At 36.6% G+C, this 22,184-nt stretch overlaps 1 protein-coding gene and 1 pseudogene across 7 annotated transcripts in view; one reads left to right on the forward strand and one right to left on the reverse strand.

The window, feature by feature from the left end:
• ERBIN (erbb2 interacting protein) overlaps window positions 1–22,184 on the forward strand; it is a 123,735-nt gene that overhangs the window by 2,594 nt on the left and 98,957 nt on the right. The window contains exon 2 of one of the 7 annotated variants that reach the window (XM_090276328.1): window positions 5,004–5,105. The exons of the other annotated variants lie outside the window; for them this stretch is intronic. The gene's annotated coding sequence lies outside the window, so the exon portion shown is untranslated. The remainder of the gene's footprint in view (window positions 1–5,003; window positions 5,106–22,184) is intronic. 7 annotated transcript variants of the gene reach the window in all.
• LOC150008448 (dnaJ homolog subfamily A member 1 pseudogene) lies at window positions 20,767–21,893 on the reverse strand (annotated as a pseudogene).

Raw genomic sequence — 22,184 nt, forward strand, 5'->3', positions numbered from 1 at the left:
GAAGATGTTTCTCTGCATTAGTAAATTTTACATTTAAAAAGTATTGTAGCACTCAAAAATAACTGCTTAAATCCCTGCTTTTTTTATCTTGTCCTTGATTTTTTTTTTTTCTTGAGGGAGTAATATGTTTAGAGGCAGAAAGACATTTTTAAAAGCAAGTTATTCATCTTTGTAGTTGTCATTAATTCCTCCCATTACAAAATTTACTTTGTGGATTACTTAGACTTTGGTTAGTTTAGCACTGAATTAACTTAATGAATATTAGGCCTTATGCTATTGTCACCCTATAAATATTTTCAAAGCCTTGTTTAAATGTGACAATTATTTGAAAAGAGGTTTTAAAAAGGTGTTAATCAGTTAAATATTTTTATTGCATGTTTTCTTAATGGAGTGATAACTATAGATGTTTTACATAATATCATTCATAAATCTTTAAATTTCAGTTGCTTTAGAGATATTGCTACTAAGCTCTAAGTAGTAAACAATACCAAACTTTAATAAACAAACTTTAAATTTTCAGAAAATTAGGTGCATATTTAGGCATTTATTTTAAATAATCGCTTATGGCTAACATGACTTAGAATTTAATCTGTTTTTGGTTTAGAAATAGCTTATGGCAATGTTTACAAAGTATTTGGGATAATGCAGAGTTTTAATGGTGTTGGATGGCAAAGGTTGTTCTTTTTGTAATTGCTACTTATCTAGATTTTCTTTAAACATGCTTTGTTGCTTCCATTTTTATTTTGACTTTTTCCCATCCATTGTTGACGTGCTTTCGTTTTTTTTCTGGGAACACACACACACACAAAAAAAAATCATAAAGATGTCTTTTTCTTTTCCTTTCCTAACAACAAATATTGTACCTGTGTTTTTTGTTCGCAATAGGTTGTTCTGTTTTTGAATGCATACTATTTGCTCTTGCATAGAAAATGTATACATGAATTATGCTCTATAATATCTACTTTTGAATATTCTAAGGAAATAAGCTCAGGACTTATATATTTCACTTATCTTTGATTTACTCCACATTATTTGTTTTTCCCTTGGTACCTGCCATCACTAACTCTTGAACCATACTACACTCATGTTTCAGATTTACCTTTTAGCTTTCTCCTCTATTTTATGATTCCTAATTGAGAAATCTAGCTATTATTCAGCTTTCTTTTTAAATTCCTTTAGCTTCCTATTTTTACTTAAAGTCATTTATTTCCCCTATTTTCTCTGTGTTCAGCTGGTGTTTCTTAATTATATTTTGCCCTTCCCCTCTTTTCTAAACTTTATTAGTGCACATTTATCACCTAAACACGCAAAAAACCCTGTTCCAAACATGAGTAGTTGAAATTTATTTGATCAGCCCTATGTAATTCTGAATATCCCTTTTGCAGTTCAACTCACTTTACATGCCAGTATTGTAATCTGATATTTATTATGTTTTGTTTTTATTTGTACTTTGTCTCCTCAATACTTTTTTTTCTTTAATATACCCTGAATTACCTTTGTTAAGATCAGGCTGTTATGTATTATTGTATTAAGTTTCTGCAACCCTTTAAACCTTGTATTATTATTCTTTGGCCTCTTAAAACACATAAGCTTTTATCTTTATACATTGCTTCTCCATTTTGTGCCTTTTTTTTTGTCCTGTCTCTCAAAGTTGAATGTCTTCTCTGTCAATGTTTCTAAAATTTTGAAGTTACCTTTCATTGTCTGTTTTTATGAAATAAGCACAGTGGAATTCTATCACTGTATTTTTGTCACTTCAGATTTTGTTCCAGGTATCATTGGATGAAGAAGGCCTTGCCAGGCTTTGTAAGTTGCAGTCTATGAGACAATAGAAAAGAATATTTTAAAATTAAGTTAATAAAAGAAGAACCTACTTATGTGGAAGTTATCTATAACTTTAGGTGCATAGAATGTAGTAGAAAAACTAGAAAATAAAAAGGCATCTAAGTAATCAAAACAGGCATAATGAAGTCTGAGGATTTCATTCCTGGGGCCATCCTTATTCAGAGACCATTTAATTTTGTGCATAGTAAGCTGTTTCCTGCCTTTTTGGTGTTCCAGAAGGGGTGAGGGGATAGAAAAAAGGAAAGAAGACTGAAAACTTCGAAAATAGTCTTGGACAACTTGATTTGGGACTGAGTGCCTTATATATTGCATTTGTCTTTAGGAGACACACTATTATAGCATAGTATAATTAGAAGTAAATAGCCCTAAGGCAGCTGCTCTCAAACTTTTTGGTCTTAGGATCTCTTTATCCACGTGCCAGTTACTGAGAACCCCAAAGCTTTGGTTTATGTAGGTTATATTTATTATATTCCCATATTAGAAATCTTTAAAAATTAATTTGAAGATAACAATAAACCATTGCATGTTGACAATAACACTTTTAATAAAAATATAACTTTTCAAAAACATCTTTAGCAAAAAATGTGGCCTCATATATTTTTGCAAGTCCTGTATGTGTGCTTGAATAGAAAACAACTCAATTTTCATACCCATTTGTACATTCAGTCTTGTAGTATGCTGTTTTTGTTGAAATATATGAAGAAAATTTTAAGATTACACAGATATTGGTTGGAAAAGGGAGGATCGTTTTCACAGCTTTTTAAGGTGATTGGGGGTATTCTTTGATACCCCCACCAGTATTTTAAAGGGTAGCTACAGTGTCAAATCTGAAACCATATCAGTGAATTTTTCATTTCTTGTTACCTGAAAATTGATTGTTTTTCTTGCACTTGGAATCTTTCACCTCTTCCTGGTTTTGTAACACCATGTATTGATTGTTTGAGAAATACTGGTTCATTTAATTACACATTTTTCCACGAATGTTGACACATTTCATTATGTAGCAGCAAACAAAAACAAAATTGTTAATATCACCACTAATCTGATCAGAAAAGTCTTCAATATTGTGAAATTGTCAAGCTCAAGTTTTCCACAGTTATGAATTTTCACTTGAAAGTTGAAATATTTATCTTTAGTAACAAATATGTGTCTTTCCCTTGAAGTCATAGGCTAACTTCATTTATTTTTAAGAAAATATCTGCCAAATTCCCAAGTCTGTATAACCATAGTTTTGATTCATTTGTTGTTTGGTCAAAATGGTGTATTTGGGGGGAGGGGAGGGAAGGGTTAATTTAGTAGTTACATGGGAGCTTTTTAAAAAGACATATATTGAAATGTCGAAATTTAATAAAATTAGTTTTCACTGCTTCATTAGAGATATTAAATGAAAGTGGCATTTAAAAAGGAACCTGGGAGTATGTAGTGGTAATATGGTTTGAAGCCACAGCGTTTTTATGTGCTAAGGTGCTAACATTTTAACCCACCTTTTCTTCTGCACCATTGCTATCATACAGTAATGAGAAAGGGCAAACAGTGTTCTAGTATTAAAATAGTTTTGACCTTGAAGACTCCTTTAAAGTGTCTCAGACTTCAGGGACCATAGACCACACTTTAAGATATAGGTGGATACTGGGGATTTATGGAACTTTCATTACCTCCTTTTTTTTTTGGTCTTCTGGTGTTCCATTCAGAGAGAGTCCCGAGACTTGATCTTTTAGCTTACTAATTTGGTCTTCAGTTCTGAATTTGATCTTATTGTACTTAGTATATCCATCATGGTTTTGGTTTTTCCTCAAATGTTAGATTTTTGTGTGTGTGTGGTTAAAGTTTTATGTTATGGTCGAGATTATACCATAGTGGCTAGTTAAGTGTAGTAAGTGAATCCCTGTTCTTCTGGCTTTGGCATATTTAGCTGATGAGTTCTCTTTTAGAGTATGTGGGTTGCTTGTCCTCTTACACATGTTTCCTGTCCCTCAGGACATAATATTCTCCCATTTTCACAGTTGCATTGCCCAAGTGTCAGATGTCCTTCAGTACAGAGAACTGTGCTGGAGGCCTTAACCATGGCAGCTATTCTGTGGTTTTATTACCTGGCTGACTGCCCAGGACACACTTCTCCCAATCCTTGTTGTTAAGAAAATTTATCCTTCTTTTGGAGATGCCACTTTATGCTTGTTTTGTGTATCTGGTTCCTCAGATGTGTTGTGTTTTATTTCATTTCCTCCCAATCTACTTTGCATTTTCTACAAATTCCTTTCTGTTCTCATATGTAGATATACCCCTCCCAGGTTTTTAGTACTGATATCAGTTTTTTTTTTTTTTATATATATATATAAAAGTTTGGAACAATAACAAGTAAACAGAAAGCTGAAAGCGGAATGCAAGGAATGTTTTTGTTCCTGAACCTTCTGACAGTAAGTTGCCCACCCCATGCCCTATTACCCCCCCCAATATTTAATGTTTATTTCCTACAAACAAAAATGTTCTATGTAATGACCACATAACCATCAAAATAAGGAATTTAACAAGTACATTGCTAACATCTAAATTTGACCAGTTATCCCAGTCTTTTAGAGCAAAAGGTTTAGTTCAGAATCATCTATTACATTTAGTTGTTATGTATCTTCTTCAGTCTTCTTTAAACTTTAATCTGGAACAATTTCTGTCTTTACTTTTAGGGTCTTGTCACTTTTGAAGATTATAGATCAGGTTGTTTGGTAGCATATCCCTTAGTTTGCATTTCTCAGATATTCTTATGTTCAGTTCTTTGATTAGATTTTATAATTAGATTAGTATAAATTAGATCTCTGGCAGGGTTGTCGTGGAAGTGATACTGCATTCTTCTCTTTGCATCTTATTAGGTTTCAGATGGTTTCAGTTGTCCCATTGCTGGTAGTCATTGCTTATGTGATTAAGGTTTGTAACTGCTAGACATTTTCTATGTGAAGGTAATCTTTCCTTATTTGTAATTAAGTATTTTTAGGGTAGTTCCTTTGAAATGGCAAAATATTTCCTCATTAGATTAATTTATTCATTATTTATTTATACACTTATTTACTTATTATATTCATTAGGTTATACCCCATCATCATTTACTTTGATGAAATTTTTCTTTTTTTAAATCCTCACCTGAGGACATTTTTCCATTGCTTTTAGAGAGAGAGAGAGGAAAGGAAAGAGTGAAACATCAATGTGAGAGAGAAGCATTAATTGATTGGCTCCCATACGTGTCCAGACCAGGGATTGAGCCTGCAACCTAGGTATGTACCCTGACCAGGAATGGAACCTGCAGCTCCTTAGTTATGGGATGATGCTCCAACCAACTGAGCCACACTGGCCAGGGCATGTAATTGTTCTTGATTTAGCTAGTAGGAACCCTTTCTGGCTGGCTTGTTTTCTTTTTGACATAGCTCTTCTTTTTTTTGAGCTCCATTTTAGTATGAATGAGCTATGCCAAAAGCTCAAAAAAAAAAAAAGATTGTCCAGACTTATCTTCAAACTTGTTCCAGTTATTTATGGTGGAAAATGGTACTTAGAAGCCAAGATCTGGGCATTTTCTGTGCTTATTGCTCTTGCGTATCACTGCTCCCAGGCCTTCTTAGAGTGTCTTTTATACACTAAGGGGATATAGCTAGGGGATATTTTTATGTGCACGGATATATGCATTCATATTTACATCTATTTCTATAAATACAGAGTAATTTTACAATAACTTCAATTATAATCCACTAACACAGGGTTTATTACTAGTGTTTTTCTTTTTCATACTTATAAATTATTTCTGACAGCAAGAATTAGTTTAGTTTATATACTTTTCCTTCTTTCTTTCTTTTTTTTTGAGGGAGATGAGGTAAACATTCATTCAGACAAACTTTTAGCCAGAAGTCCATCTAGTTAATTTTCAAAGTATTTCTGAAGGGATAAATTCTAAAATGTAATATATGGTAAAACACTTTGACTTCTCAGTAATCCTAGGTTACTACGTGAAAGGTAGATGGAAAGAATCAGTACTTTTATTGACCACATTGAATATAATGTCTGAGCTCCATTTTAGTATTAGTGCAATGATTTTGATTTAACATTTTCCATATTGGGGTTATGTAGTTTGCACAATCCCAAACTTTGTAGCATTGGAGCATGTGTCTTTATTTGTCCTTGGAATTTCAAACCTTAGAGTAATTCTAGAACCTTGGGTGGTGGTGTGAAGAGAAGGTTGTTTTGTTTGTATTAGAGTCAGTGCAAGAAACCTGTAATTAAAAAATGAATCTCCTTGACAAGGCTGTTACCCAGCCTAGAAAAGTTGGTTTGACATCCCCGTCCATGGAGATCTTGGAAGTGATTTAAGAGGCATACTGGGATATCTTTTTATGACTAGAATAGATTTACTCTCAGTTTTCTAGGAAAAGATAAGGATCCTGGCAGCAGCAAATGGATTCTTTGGGTGCCCTGTTACTCTCTGGGGACTTCAGAAGATTTAGTTAATTGTTCTGAGACTGACTACAAAATAGCAGAGACTGTGTATAGTAGATACAGATTGATTTGCCAAATACTTGACATCAACATTGTGTCCTGTCTCTTCTTTCTTTTGAAAATAATTCCCAAGCCAGAAGCTGGGAGTCATCTTCCTTATCTTTCTGACCTTAGTTATTGAAATCAATAATATTTCCAGTAAGTCGGTCTTTTAAGTATCTATAGAGTGAGATACTTTAAGGTAGGCTAAGAAGGCTTACTATGGTACAAGCAGTGAGAGGCTTTTGATAGGCAAAGGGCTAAAACAGTTACCTTAATTTTTTTTCTGGTTATGAAAATTTAAGTACAGAAACTTATAGAAGATGAAAAGTCTCCATAACCCCATCTTTCAAAGATACTCTTGTTAGCATGTTTAATATTTTTGAGCACTTGTATGTATTAGAACATATTAGTGTCCATGTATATTCATGTATAAGTATCTTTAAAATGGGAGATATATTTCATTTATATATCAGGGAATTTAGTAGGTATATATGTTAATTTGCATTAGGATTGTTCCTAGGTTGTGATACATAACAATACTGTGCAGAATATAGATTTACTGTTGTACTTTTTGCATTTAAATTTTTTCACTTATATAATTTTTTCCTGTTGGATAAATATGCAGTGTGCATTTGCTATATATATAGCTGAAATTGATAAATGGAATCAAATTCCCTCTGAAGAGTTTGTATCAATTTATACGTCCACCAATAATATATGAGTTACCTCTCTATGTGCATTCTTCAACAAATTGGGTATTAGCTGTTTTCAAATACTTGTGTAAATCAGAGACAGGCAATGTATAGGGTGGACAAAAGCAGGTTTAAGGTTTACAGTTCATATGGAAAATAGTACTGTAATTTTTAAATTAAATTTATTGGGATGACATTGGTTAATAGGATCATACAGGTTTTAAGCATACATTTCTATGATCTGTATGTTGCATTGTGTGCCCACCACCCAAAGTGAAATCATCTGTCGCCATATATTTGGCCCCCTTTATTCTTTACTACCCTTCCACTCCCTTTCCTATGGTAACCACCATACTGTTGTTTGTGTCTATGAGTTTCAGTTTTATATGAGTGAAATACGGTTTTTGGCTTTTTCTGACTGACTTATTTTGCTTGCATAGTATTCTCAGAGTCCACCCATGTTGTCACAAATGGCAGTATTTCATCTTTTCTCATGGCAGAGTAGTATTCCATAGTATATATGTACCTCATCTTCTTTATCCAGTATTCTGTCAAAGGACACTTTGGTTGTCTGCGTGTCTTGGCCACTGTGGATAATGCTGCAATGAATATAGAGGTGCATATATCTTTGTGAAAAAAGTGTGTTTTAGTTTTTTTGGTAGATATCCAGGAGCGGGATTGCTGGGTCATATGGTAACTCTGTTAATTTTTTGAGGAACCACCAGACTTTACTATAGTGGCTGTACCAGTTATATTCCCACCACCAGTAAATGAGGGTTCATTTTCCTCCACAACCTCTTTAACACTTATTACCTGTCCTGTTGATAATAACCATTCTAACAGATGTGAGGTGGTATCTCATTATAGTTTTGATTTGTATTTCCATAATAGCTAGTGGAGTTGAATATTTTTTTATATATATGTTTGCCATTTATATGTCTTCTTGGAAGAGTTGTCTATTCAGGTCCTCCGCCCATTTCTTAATTGGATTGTTTGTTTACTGTTTGAGTTGTATGAGTTCTTTATGTATTTTGGATAATAACCCCTTGTTGCAGTTGTTGTTTGCAATAATTAATAAATAATAATACAAAAATAAACTGTGTTTCACATACTCACAACTGTAAACCTACTTTTGCCGCACCCTATAGTATAGTAAGAACATAGACTTGGGAGTCAGATTGCCTGGATTTAAATGTAGTTCTTACTAATTGTGACTTGGACAACTTAAATGTAAGAATTCTTTTAGATGTATTACATACTTGAATGTCGTTTGTGTTGCAAATGGATTTAATTGGTTTCTTGCTTATATACCTTGGTTATGTTCTTTTCCCCATATAAAAGTTTAAATTTTAATGTAGCCCTGGCTGGTGTGGCTCAGTGGATTGAGCGCCAGTCTACAAACCGAAAAGTTGCTGGTTTGATTCCCAATCAGGGCACAGGCCTGGGTTTCAGGCCCGGTCCCAGGTTGGGGGCATGTGAGAGGCACCTGGTTAATGTATCTCTTGCACATCAGTGTTTTTCTCCCTCTCTTTCTCCCTCCCTTCCCCTCTTTCTAAAAATAAATATTTTTTAAATGTTAATGTAGTCCAATTTGTCAGTCTGTGCATTTTTTGATTTACTAATACTCTTAGAAAGGATTTATGCTAATATACAGAAAATAGCTGAAATTTTCTTATTTTGGCTTAGGGAGTAAAACAATCAACTAGATTAATTCTTTCCAAATTCCTAATGAGTTGTAACATCACTTGTTGAATAAATCATCTTTTTACCTCTAAAATTTTATCTTTATTAGTAGCAAAATTTCAAATATACTTAATTTATGTTGAGATTTTATTTTTATTGTTTTTCTTTTTGTTATGATACTATGCTATCTTGATGATGACCCCCCGCCCCCCATTATAGTTTGCTTAATATCTGGAAGTGTAGGTTTATTACTCTACTTTTCAAAGAATTTTCTAGGTGGACTGAATCGTTCTTGCTAAGTTCTAAGAATAATTCTTGTTGGTGTGTTGATGAGAGTTGCTTTGAATTTTTAGATTAATTTAGGGGATAATTGATAACTTTACAGTAGTATATCTCTTTCTAGGAAGGTGAATTTTGCACTTATTTAATGCGTATGCTCTTCAGTGGAGTTTATGATTCTCTACTTGCGATATCCATGTTTCTTATTAGTATTCACTTAGTTATTACTAAGAAATATGTATATTATTAAATTTATTTTTCAAAACCTAATGAAGGGATGGTGAGAGCTGCTGCTGTTATAAATAGGGCTATTTTGTTATTTGAATTCTTATTTGGATATGTAAATAGAGGGAGGAAATTGACTTAAAAAAATATTACCTACTACATTTTACTTCCAATAGAGTTTTAGATGATATGCTTGGATCTTCTAGGTAAACAAGTTTAGATGCACTAGTAATGGTACCTTTTGTTTTTTAATTGAATCATAAGTACATTAATTCCATATTCTGATAGTTTATAATTTAATATGCACTTGTTAGTACATAACTACACATCTTTTTAGTTATAAACTTCTTCCTTCAATATCCTTTCATTGCTTGAGATCATCCTTCAGCATTAGGACAGCAGTCTGATTAACCTAGTCTTTGATAAGGGGATATGGAATTTTTATTGTCACCCAGTGCTTCCACTTAATCATACTGCACTGGCTTTTATTAGTATTGTCTGGCTGTGGGAATGGAAAGGAGAAAAATAAAATTTGCTATACTGGGTATCCTTCGTTGGAGAAGCAAAAATCGTTGTGTTGATTTAAGTAGAAGTTCATCTCTACCACTGCTCTGTCCCTTGAAGGCGGGATCTCTTCAGTGACAGGAGAATGGCTTTTTGAATCACGTTCCTTAACTGCTTTTTTGCTTGATATTTGAAAAGAAAAAAAAATTGTAAATGTTTTCCTTGAACGGCTTAGTATTTTGTATGATGCACAGTAATAATTCTGTGTATCATTAACATTTATGTTGGTCCTTAATTTGAATAATAAACTCTCTACTTATGTAATTTATACACCTGATAAATGTTTTCCAAGAGATCTTAGCCACTACTTACACCCTAGACTTTATTTTTGTCAATTTGCATGTTTCACTGACCTTGTTATTCCTTCCTTGTAATATATTTAATGGATAATTTGTTGTAAATGAAAGATCTGTTTCCAGAATGCTGATATTTTCCTCATTTTCAGTGGATTTTATCACTGAAGGTGACTCAGAAATCCTTCCTTTTCTTTTTAATTATCAGAAGATAAAACTATTGGTCCAGAGGGGGAAGTGAAATCCTAGAGATCATTTAGTTTGGTATTGACATGAGTGAGATTAGAAAAGTAAATCAGGTTTATTGACTGTTGGTTTTCCCCAAATACCAGCATTTTCCTAGGTATGTTCTGAAGTATTTAGTTTCTTTAGAATACCACTATATTTTTTATGCTAAATGTTTATTTTATACCTCTTTTTGATTCTTATCTTCTCCTGCCCCCCTGATTTATTGAGATATATTTGGCATATAACTTTGTGCAAGTTTAAGGTGGACAGTGTATGGATTTGGTATATTTATTTTACAATATGATTACCACTGTCGAGTTAGATAACACCTCCATCATTCCGTCATGTCACATAATTACCTTCTCATTTTTTGTGGTGAGACTATTTAAGATCTATTATGTTAGCCACTGTCAAGTAGTGCTGTGCATTAGATCCCCAGAACTATATATTTTCCCCCCCTTCACTACTATACTTCTAACAGGAAGCTATAGAATAACACTATTTTCCCAATACTTTCAGTAGAAGTTATAGAAAAAAGTTTTGGGTTAGCATAAATGAGGAAACCTTGGGTTTTTTCCCTCTTTGGCAGATGACAGTTTATTATAGATTATTATTTTAAATTTTAGAAATAAATAGAATACAACTCAATTTACCAAAAAGAAAAAGCATCAGTATTTGAGCCAAGACGTTCCATGGTAAGATTTATTCTAAAAGTATGTAATTTGTAATTTTAGATTTTAAAGATATACTTTATTTTCCAAATAGTTTCAGCTTTTACAGAAAAATTAAGCAAGTATAGAGTTCCCATATACTTCACTCCTCCTTCCCCCATTTTTCCTACTGATAACTGTTGTACATTTGTTACAGTTGGTGAACCAATATTCATGCATTATTAACTCCCATTTTATTGCATTTACATTAGGGTTTACTCTTTGTGATGTTCATTCTATGAGTTTTGAGAAGTGTATAATGATGTATTGACCATTGTTGCTAGAAATGGCAACAATGTATTCAGTGGCGGTAGTTTATGGATGAGCAAAATTAATGAAAACGATGTTATAAAGGATGAAAGGGAGAAATTGGAAATACTCTGCTATAAGGTAGTTGTACTATTTGAGAAGATCAAATTGCTTTGATCTAATTTGAAATCCATTTTTAAAGAAATGAACTTTTAGTACTTGATATTCACAGTTTCTGAAAAATTAATATATAAGTGTTGCCTTGTTTCATTTCTTAGAAAGAGGCAAATGATTATAGATCGAAGTGTAAGCATTCTCATCACTAACTTTTTAGTTCCTGTTCTGCAACTCCTATGTGGCCTCTTTCCACACATCCTAGTCATTCATGAAGCCCAGCTCAAGTACCATTGTTCCCACTGAAGCTTCCCCGAGTATTTAAGAAATTTTGCCTTCTTTGGATTTATAATAAATCATTTTAATTGTGGTAAAATATACATAACATTAGATTTACTTTCTTAACTATTTTAAGTGTACTACTCAGTGGTATTAAGTACATGTTGTGCATCAGTCAATACCACTCATCTTTAAAGATTTTATTTATTTATTTATTTACTTACTTTTAGAGGAGAAGAGAGGAAGATCGAGGGGGAGAGAAACATTGATTGGTTACCTCTCATATGTGCCCTGACAGGGGACCAAACCTGCAATCGAGGCATGTGTCCTGACCCGGAATCAAATCTGTGACCATTAGCTTTGCAGGATGATGCCCAACCAACTGAGCCACACTGGGCAGGGGAGCATAATCAGTCTTTAGAAATCTCTTTATCTTGCAAAATGGAAATATTTTACACATTAATCAATAGCTTTCCATTCCTTCTCTCTTCCTCCCAGCTGCTGGCAACCACCATTCTACATTTTGTTCATAAATGATTTTGACTACTTTTAAGTGCCTTATATACATGGAATCATATTTGTCTTTTTGGGTATGGCTTAAATCACTTAGCATAATGTTCTCAGAGTTCATCCATATTGTAGCATATGTCATAATTTCCTTTTAAGGCTGACTGTTACATTGTATATACCATGTTTGCTTAATTATTCATCTATTGTGCACAGCTGGGTTTCCATGTTGTAGGTATTGTGAATAAAACTGCCATAGACATGTGTATACAAATATTGCTTTGAGACCCTGTTTTCGATTTTTTGGGGGGAGGATATGTATTGAGAAATGGAATTGCTCGATCGTACGATAATTTAGTTTTCAAAAAATTTGAGGTCTATCCACATTGATTTCCACAGTATCTGTACTATTTTACATTCCCACCAACAGTGCACAAGGTCTAATTTCAACACGTCCTTGCCAGCACATCTTTTCTTTCATTTTCTGGTTTCTTTTTTGTTCTGAATAGTAGCCATTGTAATGGTTGTGAGGTGATATCTCGTAATTTTGATTAGCATTACCCTAACAATGAGTGATATTGAACATCTGATCATGTGCTTATTGGCGATAAACATTTTTCATGTGCTTATTTATGTAGTATCTTCTTTAGAGAAATGTCTGTCTATTCAGACTGCCCATATTTAAATCAAGTTGCTTTGAGGCTGTTGTGCTTTAGAGTTCTCTATATTGTGGATATTTATCCCTTATCAGATAGCTGATTTGCAGATATTTCTCCCATTCTGTGTGGGTTTCTGTTTTACTCTGTTGATAGTGACTTTGATGCATGAAATTTTAATTTTCATGAAATCTAGTTTGTCTAATTTTTCTTTTGTTGCCTCTGCCTTGGTGTTATAGCCAAGAACTAATTGCCAATAACTTTTTGCCCTGTGTTGTCTTCCAAGAGCTTTAGTTTGAATTTATAACTTTTTAAAAGTGCTTAGCTATTTAACTGAAAACTTAAATATATAAAGTTATTTTGTATTGTTTTCTAATTTGTCTTGGATATTTTGGTTAGTCTAACTTTAAATTAAAAAAAAAAAAGTACAAGTGCTAGTGTTTCTTCTCCCTCATTTTACAAATGTTCATTATAGACTTCACTTTGAAAGTAAGCCTTTTTTCTTTTTTATTTCTTTTTAAAAAAGACTTCGTGTATTTTTATTTTTTTAAAGATTTATTTATTTTCAGAGAGAGGGGGAGAGAGGGAGAAAGAGAGTGAGAGAAACATTGATTGGTTGCCTCTCACACACCCCTAACTGGGGACTTGGCTGAAAATCCAGGCATGTGCCCTAACTTGAATCAACCAGGGACCTTTTGGTTTGTAGGCCAGTGCTCAATCCACTGAGCCACACCAGCCAGGGCTTAATGTATTTATTTTTAGAGAGACAGAAGGGGGGGGGGTGGCAGAGAGAGAGAGAAACTTCAATGTGTGTGTGAGAGAGAAACATTGGTCATTTGTCTCTTGTATGCACCCTGACTGGGGACTGAACCGGCAACCCAGTCATGGGCCCTGACTGGGAAGTGAACCTGTGACTTTTGCTTTGTGGGATGGTGCCCAGCCAACTGAGACACACCAGTCAGGGCAAGCCTTTTATTTTCTGATAATTGTAGATTCACATACAGTATTACGAACAAATATAGTGATATCTCATGTGCTCTTTATCCATTTTCCCCTTCAGGTAACATCTTGCAGAATTATAATAGCATACTATCACAACCTGTTTATTGAAATTGATAGTTAAGATACAGAATAGTTCCATCATCACAAGAATTTCTGTTACCTTTTTGTTACTACTGTACCCATCTCCCTCCCATATTTATTTACCCACTCCCTATTTTTGTCTTTTTAAAACTATAGATGGAATCATGTAGTAAGTAATTTTGGGGATTGGCTTTTTCAGTTAGTCTGATTTTCTGGAGATTCATCGAAGTTATCACATATAATATTTCATTCATTTTTATTGCCAGGTGCTATTTCACAGTATGGATATAACCATTTCATATTGAAGGACAGCTAGGTTTCCAGTTTTTGGTATTATGAATAAAGCTGCTACGAACATTAGTGTACAAGTTTATGTATGATAAGTGCTTTATTTCTGGGATTAATGTCTAAGAGCATAATTGCTCTGTTGTACAGTTTAGTTTTGGAAACTGTCAGAGTGTTTTCAGAGTGGCCATTCCACTTTGCATTCTCACAAGCAGTGATGAGAGAGCCAGTTTTTCCTCATCCTTACCAGCATTTAGTTTTGATACTATTTCTAATTTTTATTTTAGCTATTCATTTAAAAAAAAATTTTATTTATTTTTAGAGAGAGGGGAAGGGAGGGAGAAAGGGAGAGAAACATCAATGTGTGGTTGCCTCTTGCGCACTCTTAGCTGGGGATCGATCTAGCCCTGCTACCCAGGCATGTGACCTGATTGAAAATCAAACTGGCGACCCTTTGGTTCGCAGGCTGGCCTCAGTCCACTGAGCCACACCAGCCAGGGCTTATTTTAGCCATTTTTTTTAAAAAGTATATTTTATTGATTATATTGTTACAGTAGTATCCTTTTTTTCCTCCCCTTTGCTTCCCTCTGCCCAGTACCCCCCTCCCCTCCAGCAATCCCACACCCCTTAGTTCATGTCCAATGGCTTCACCCTTTCCTATATTATTCTTAACTCCCCCCCATCTATTTTGTACCAGTCGATTATGCTTCTTAATCCCTGCACCATATCCCCATTTCTCCCCCTCCCACCTCCCAGCTGATAACCCTCCAAACAATCCCCATACCTATGATTCTGTTCCTATTCTGGTTTGCTTAGTTGGATTATGTTTTTATATTTTAGATTCAGTTGTTGATAGTGTGAGTTTGTTGTCATTTTAGTGTTCATAGTTTTGATCTTCTTTCTATTAAGTAAGTCCCTTTGACATTTCATATAATAATGGCTTGGTGGTGATGAACTCTTTTAGCTTTACCTTGTCTGGAAAGCACTTTATCTGCCCTTCCATTCCAAGTGATAGCCTTGCTGGATAGAGTAATCCTGGTTGCAGGTTGCCTTTCATCACACTGAATACTGCTTGCCACTCCCTGCCTGCCTGCAAAGTGTCCTCTGAGAAATCAGCTGATAGTCCTATAGGCACCACCCTGTAGGCAACTCTCTGCCTTTCTCTTGCTGCCCCCAGGACTCTATCTTTATCTTTCACCTTTGGCATCTCAATCATGATGTGTCCTGGTGTGGTCCCCTCTGGGTCCAGCTCGCTTGGGACCCTCCGTGCTTCCCAGACCTATATGTCCATCTCCTTCACAAAATTTGGAAAGTTTTCCTTGTGTTTTTCAATTCTTGCTTCCTCGTTCGGCACTGGTTGACTGTTTTGTTCTTCCTTATGTTCCTAATCATTGATTTGAACCCCAGTTTCCTTCCCTTCACCATTGGTTTTGTGTGGATTTTCCTTCGTTTCACTTAGCATAACCTTCACTTTTTCTCTTATGCGTATCTGTCAGGCCTGTGAGCATCTTTATCACCAGTGTTTTGAATTGTGTCTGTTAGGTTGTCTGTCTCCTCATCTGTTAGGTTGGCTGTCTCCTTGTCGATTAGTTCTCCCACTGGAACCTTGATCTGTTTCCCCTTTTGGGCCATACTTCTCTGTTTCCTCATTCTGACAGGCTTCTTTGTTTGTTTGCCTCTGCGTACCAGGTAGAGCCGTCACTCCTGTTACGTTGTAAGGGGCAGAGCCTTAGGGATTCGTCAGTGCAGGGCGACTCATTTCACCATGTTGTGGCGCTGTAAGTGGGGGAGGGGTCTGAGAGGAAACAATACCGCCTGCTCAGCATTTGCCCCTTTTCCAGGCACCTCTTCCACCTCTGCACCGGACTGGCGCCCCTCTAACTGCTGCCCTGGCGGTACTTCCCAGAGTGGGTGGGTCTGCGGACGTTCTAGGACTTGCGGGGGACCTTTAAACAAGCGTACTCTGCTTAGAGACCAGCAGTTTCTGCCTGCACCCCAACCTCCACTGGTCTACACAGTCAGAAGCAATGAGGCTTGATTTTCCCCGGTGCTGGGACCGTGAGCTGCGAGGTCCAGTGAGGAGCTGGGAATGCTCCCCAGGTGTCCCTCCTGACTTTAAAACGTGTGACTACGCTTTCTGTCGGGCTGCTGCTGCCGATGCTGCTACCACATCGTGTCCTCTCTGCCCTGGCTCTACCCCCCTACCTGTTTGGATGATTATTTATTCTTTATATCTTTGTTTGCTGGACTTCCATGCAGTTTGATTTTCTGGAACTTATGGTTGTTTCTAGTTTTGAGGTTGTTGGGTTCCTTCTTAGTTGTGGAGGGAGACGCAGCTTGTGTGTCTGCGCCTTCATGTTGGCCGGAAGTCCCGAAAATCTATTTTAGAAATTCTAGTGATATCTTATTTTTTACTTTGCATTTCCCTGCTGACTAATGATGTCAAACATCTTTTATCTGCTTATTCACCATTGTATTTTCTCTTCAGTTCAATGTCTGTTGTATCTTTCGTTCATTTTCTAATTGATTTTTTTAACTGTTGAGTTTTGGAAGTTCTTCATATATTCTAGATACTGATTCTTTCTTGGATATGTGGCTTGCAATTACTTTCTCCCATTCTTTAGCTTGTCTTTTCATTCTTCTTTTTTTTTTTTTACTTTAATTTTTTTATTCTTCAATTATAGTTGACATACAATATTACATTAGTTTCAGGTGTACAACCCAGTGATTAGACATTTTATAACTTACTAAGTGATCATCCTGATAAATCACATGCCCGTCTGACACCATATATAGTTATTACAGTATTATTGCCCTGGCTGGTTTGGCTCAGTGGATTGAGCGTCGGCCTGCGAGCTAAGTGTCGCTGGTTCGATCTTCCAGTCAGGGCACATCAGAGAAGGAAAACTCTGACTCCAAAAAACCTCCGCTGCCTTGCGGCATACCTCTTCAGGGGAAAGGCTAAGGGAGTAAACCCCGACAGAAAATCCGGAGCCGGAGTCCCTAAGGCGGTTCGACGTTGTAGTCAACACCGGCAACTCCTGCGGCGCACCTGAAGCCAAGCTGTATTGACTCCGTCTTTCCCTTGGACCCTTCAGCTGCGAAGAGAGGGGGGGTCTGCTGCATGGGCAACAGCAGACCCTCCATATCACCCTGCCCAGGCTCTGTAGCTTCAACTTCACTGGAGAGGACACTCCAGTGTCATCGTAAGATGTCGATTCAACACGGGAGGAGACAGATACCGTGTCACTCCCGAGTCGGACTGCACAACCATTCTCGGCGGTGCAGATAGACTCTTAAGAAGCTACACCATCGTCTCTCGAGACCGACGGCTGCCGACGATTGACTATATTCCCCATGCTGTACTTTACATCCCCATGACTATCAACTTGTACTTCTTAATCCCTTCACCTTTTTCAGCCATCCCCCTAATCCCACGCCCATCTGATAAATGTTCTCTGTATCTGTGAGTCTGTTTCTGTTCTGCTTGTTTATTTATTTTGTTTTTTCAGATTTAATTGTTGATAGATATGTTTTACCATTTTATTGTTCATATTTTTAATTTTCCTTATTCTTAAAGAAGACCCTTTAACATTTCATACAATGCTGATTTGGTGGTGATGAACTTCTTTAGCTTTTTCTTGTCTGGGAAGCTCTTTATCTGTCCTTCAGTTCTAAATTATAGCTTTGCTGGGTGGAGTAATCTTGGTTGTAGGTCCTTGCTTATCATCACTTTGAATACTTCTTGCCAATCCCTTCTGGCCTGCAAAGTTTCTCTTGAGAAATTACCGACTGCATTTCTCTTGCTGCTTTAAGATTCTCTCTTTGTCTTTAACCTTTGGCATTTTAATTACGACGTGTCTTGGTGTGGGCCTTGTTTGGGACTCTATGCATCCTGGACTTCTATGTCTGTTTCCCTTACCAAGTTAGGAAAGTTTCTGTCATTTTTTCATATAGGTTTTCAATTTCTTGCTCTCTCTTTTCTCCTTTTGTCATCCTCATGATGGGGAATGTAAGTACACTTGAAGTTATCCCAGAGGCTCCTTATACTATCCTCATTATTCTGTATTCTTTTTTCTTTTTGCTGTTGTGATTGGGTGTTTTTTGCTTCCTTATCTTCCAAATCTCTGATTTGATCCTCTCCTTCATCTACTCCACTGCTGATTCTTTGTTATGTATTTTTTATTTTAGTTAATTTATTCCTCATTTCTGAGTGGTTCTTTTTTGTGTTTTCTAGTTCCATTTTATTTTTATCCTTTTGTTGGAGTTTTCACTAAGTTCATCTACTCTTCCTCTTAAGTTCATTGAGCATCTTTATAACCAGTGTTTTGAACTCTGCATCTAGATTGCTTGTCTCAGGTTTGTTTAGTTCTTTTTGTGAAGCTTTGATCTGTTCTTTCATTTGGGCCGTGTTTCTTTGTATCTTCATTTTGTCAGTCTTCCTGTGTTTGTTTCTATGTATTAGGTAGAGCTGCTTCATGTCCCAGGCTTGGTACAATGGCCTTATGTAGTAGGTGTCCTGGGCACTCCAGGTATGCCCCAGCACCACCATGTGGCCTGTGTGCAACCTTCTGTTATAATTGAGCCTTGATTGCTGTTGGCATCTCAATGGGGGGAATTTATCCCCAGGCCAATGGGCTTTAAGGACCCGCTGTGACCACCTTAGAGGATCAGCTGTTCAGGGGCCTATTTCACAGAGCAGGACTTGCTTTAGTGGGACTCTGATGCCCACTGAGTCCACTTCTGGAGTGTCACTTGTGTAGGTGGGCAAGTGGTGCTTTGACGTGCTCTGAAGCTGGCTGTGGGGCCTATGGGGAGGTGTAGGCCAAAGTTGGCTGTCATCTGTGTTCTGCCCAGAGCTGCCCAGCATAAGCTACAAATTGGTCTGCAGATGGCTTCTACTTGTGCTGGCCTTGAAGGTTACCAGGAAAGGCCAAGCCATGAACCAAGGCTGGCTGCCTCTAGTACCGGGCCTGGGACAACTTGGTGATAGTGATAGGTATGGGCACACTAAGGCCAAATGTTGCTTGTTTGAGAGATTTTAGGAAAGTCTGAGCATGAGCCAAGGCAGGGTCCTTCGTATGGAGAAGCCACGGGAAACAGGTTGGGTGGGCCTTCAAGTTGGGTATGGTAGAGTCTCAGGGAATCATCAGAGCAGAGCAAACAGTGATAGCCAGGTTGATGGAGACTCTGATATGGTACCTGCTTACAAACTTTATGGGAAAGGGCTCAGAAAAGAAACAGTGACCTCTGCTAGCACTTCTGTCTGGGAGGAAGCTGTTCCTGATGCCAGACAATTCAGTCCCTCCCTTATGTCCTGGTGCCTTTTAGTGAGCTGCTGCCCAGTGCTGGACCTCAGAGGGAGTGAGCCTTTTAAGAGGAACTTCCATTCAGCTATATCTTAGGTGGTTCTGAATGATGGTGGTTCTGTAATTCAGTTGTGATTTTGATATGGTTGTGGGAGGATTCTGGTACTGAATTTACCTATGTCACCATCTTGACCAGAATTCCCCTTTCATTCTTTTAACAGGCCTTTTACAGAGAAACAAATGTTAACTTTATAAGGTTCAATTTATCAGTCTTTCTTTTATGGATTGTGCTCTTTTAAAATCTTAAGATGCTTTGCTTAACCCTATATCCTGAAAATTTTCTGAAAGTTTTAACATTTTATTTTATTTTTTACGGTTTGTAGTCAGTATATCAAGGAGACATTCAAGAATTGCTTAAATTCCAATATCCAGTTTTAAGCTTGTGAACATGAGTTTTAAATATCCAGTTAATGATATTTATCATAATTTGCTCTTCATACAGTTATTTTGGAGTATAGGTTAAATGCTTCAAAGTAAGTCTATAACATATCTAAAAAAAATACCTTTCTATCTCATCCATGCAAATTACTTGTCCGTGTAAAGGTATCATTAGCTTTGAAGTTAGCCTGCTCCGGAAGTCACTATTCTGAGGCTTATCATGGTCCAAAGAAAAGGAAATAAATGTAACTAAGGACTGATACAGTTACCTATATTTTTAAAAAGATGGCATGGCAGAAGGGAATACAATTCTTTACGTGCAAGCCCTCAAGAAGCAGCTTATCATGATAAACTTCTTTCGAAAGGTATCATTTCTATCACTGATAGCACAGGCTAAATTATATGGCATGCCATCTTCAAATAACAGTTGAGGCAATAGAATAAATGCAGAGGTATCACAATGAATCCCATTTAAAACAACTATACAGATAAACACTTCTCTACAAATTAAGTTCTTTGATTGCTGATTAAATACAGAATTTTAACTTTATTGCTTAACAGTTAAGGGTCATAGACCAAAGTCAGTACATACCTAGCATTTCTGTTTAAGCTATTCCATGTACATAGCTGAAATTATTTACAAAGTATGGCCTAACAAATGCTAAGGGAAATTTTTAAAGAGTAGTTTTTAACTGTTAAAACACTATTATAGTTGAATATTATAACAAAAACAGTAGCAAGTAGTGAGCACATTATAGCCCTTCACTCATTCACTGCTGCATATAAAATGCCAGCAGTGAGTGTTACTGGCCCCATTAAGAGTTCCAACACTGAACAACACCCCTAGGATGATGTTCATCATCCTCATATGCTTCTCCATTGTATGGCACCATTTTTCTTGATTTGGATTGAAGTCCACCAGTTCTACCTGATCCATTTCATCAGTATCATCAGTATCTTCTTCTTTTCAGGTGGGAGTTTTTCTACCAAAGAGAGTTTATCAGGAGAGAGAAAGCCATTCTCAGGAAAGTTGACCTTAAATTTGATGATCGTATGGTCTATGATAAATTGGCATGCCTTCATTTAGCAAACACCTGATATCTCCATATTTGACAGTATGACCTGGATGAGAGGTGATAACTGTGGGTTCAGTTATCAAGAATAGCTATTGGCTAATGGAAGCCACATAATGCTTCAACCAGCTGTATGTCCATACACACGAAAAAATGTACTCCTCATCAAGTGAAAACAGCATGGTCCTTCTGATCTGAGACAATAACAGTACCTCCTGGCTCCAGTCCTGGTTCCTGGTCTCCTTCACCATGGAATGTTATTTACTAGCCATCTTTCATGCCTTTGTCAATATGAACTTCTAGCATGTTCTCTCGTTTATTTCAGCTTTTGCATCTATCTTTAGGACTGATCCATTCCCCGTGGCCCTGGCACTCCGTGCACACAGACTGAATTTGCTGAATGTATCTGGGTCCTATCTGATGAATTCTCATTTGCATCCCTGTACCTTGACAGTTGGGAAAGCACTCTTCTGCTCTTTTCTCACCACCTCGGCCATCACATTTGTCACAAATCACGTTCTTTTGCTGAGCTAGACTTCTTGTTACACCATTATATAAATCTTGTAAGGTTACTGAGAGCTGATGCATATTTTTACTACTTTCTGCATTGTTTCTCCTCCAGAAAAATACATCAGAGATGTCCATGGGAGACCCCAAACTGCCACCTGATCCACCTTTAATTGCCTGCCTCCCTTTGTCATATAATTCCCTGTTCTTTGCATCAGGGAGCATTTTGTAAACTTGAGAAATCTGTTTGAATTTCTTTTCTCCATTTGGATTCTCATTAGGGTGTTGCTTCAAGGCCAACGTCCTAGAGTAGCATTGGGTTTGACCCCCAAAGCATCATAGTAATTGGTTTCTTTCACCATTTTAAAAGATTTTATTTATTTATTTTTAGAAAGAGGGGAAAGGAGGGAGAAAGAGAGGGAGAGAAACTTCGATGTGCAAGAGAAACATTGATCAGTTGCCTCTTGCATGCCCCCAACTGGAGACATTTTGGTCTTCAGGCCAGTGCTCAATCCACTGAGCTACACCAGCCAAGTCTCTTTCACTGTTTTTGACCCAGTGCGTGGCCATGGCTGATGTTGGTGAGCGGGAAGGAGCCCATTGCTGTGTGCAGCTTGGGCAGCCGTGCTCCCGCTGAACATTCTGGAAAGATC

The sequence above is a fragment of the Furipterus horrens genome, unplaced genomic scaffold (genome assembly GCF_987537825.1).
Source record: "Furipterus horrens unplaced genomic scaffold, mFurHor1.1.pri manual_scaffold_5, whole genome shotgun sequence".
NCBI classification, from domain to species: Eukaryota; Metazoa; Chordata; class Mammalia; order Chiroptera; family Furipteridae; genus Furipterus; species Furipterus horrens.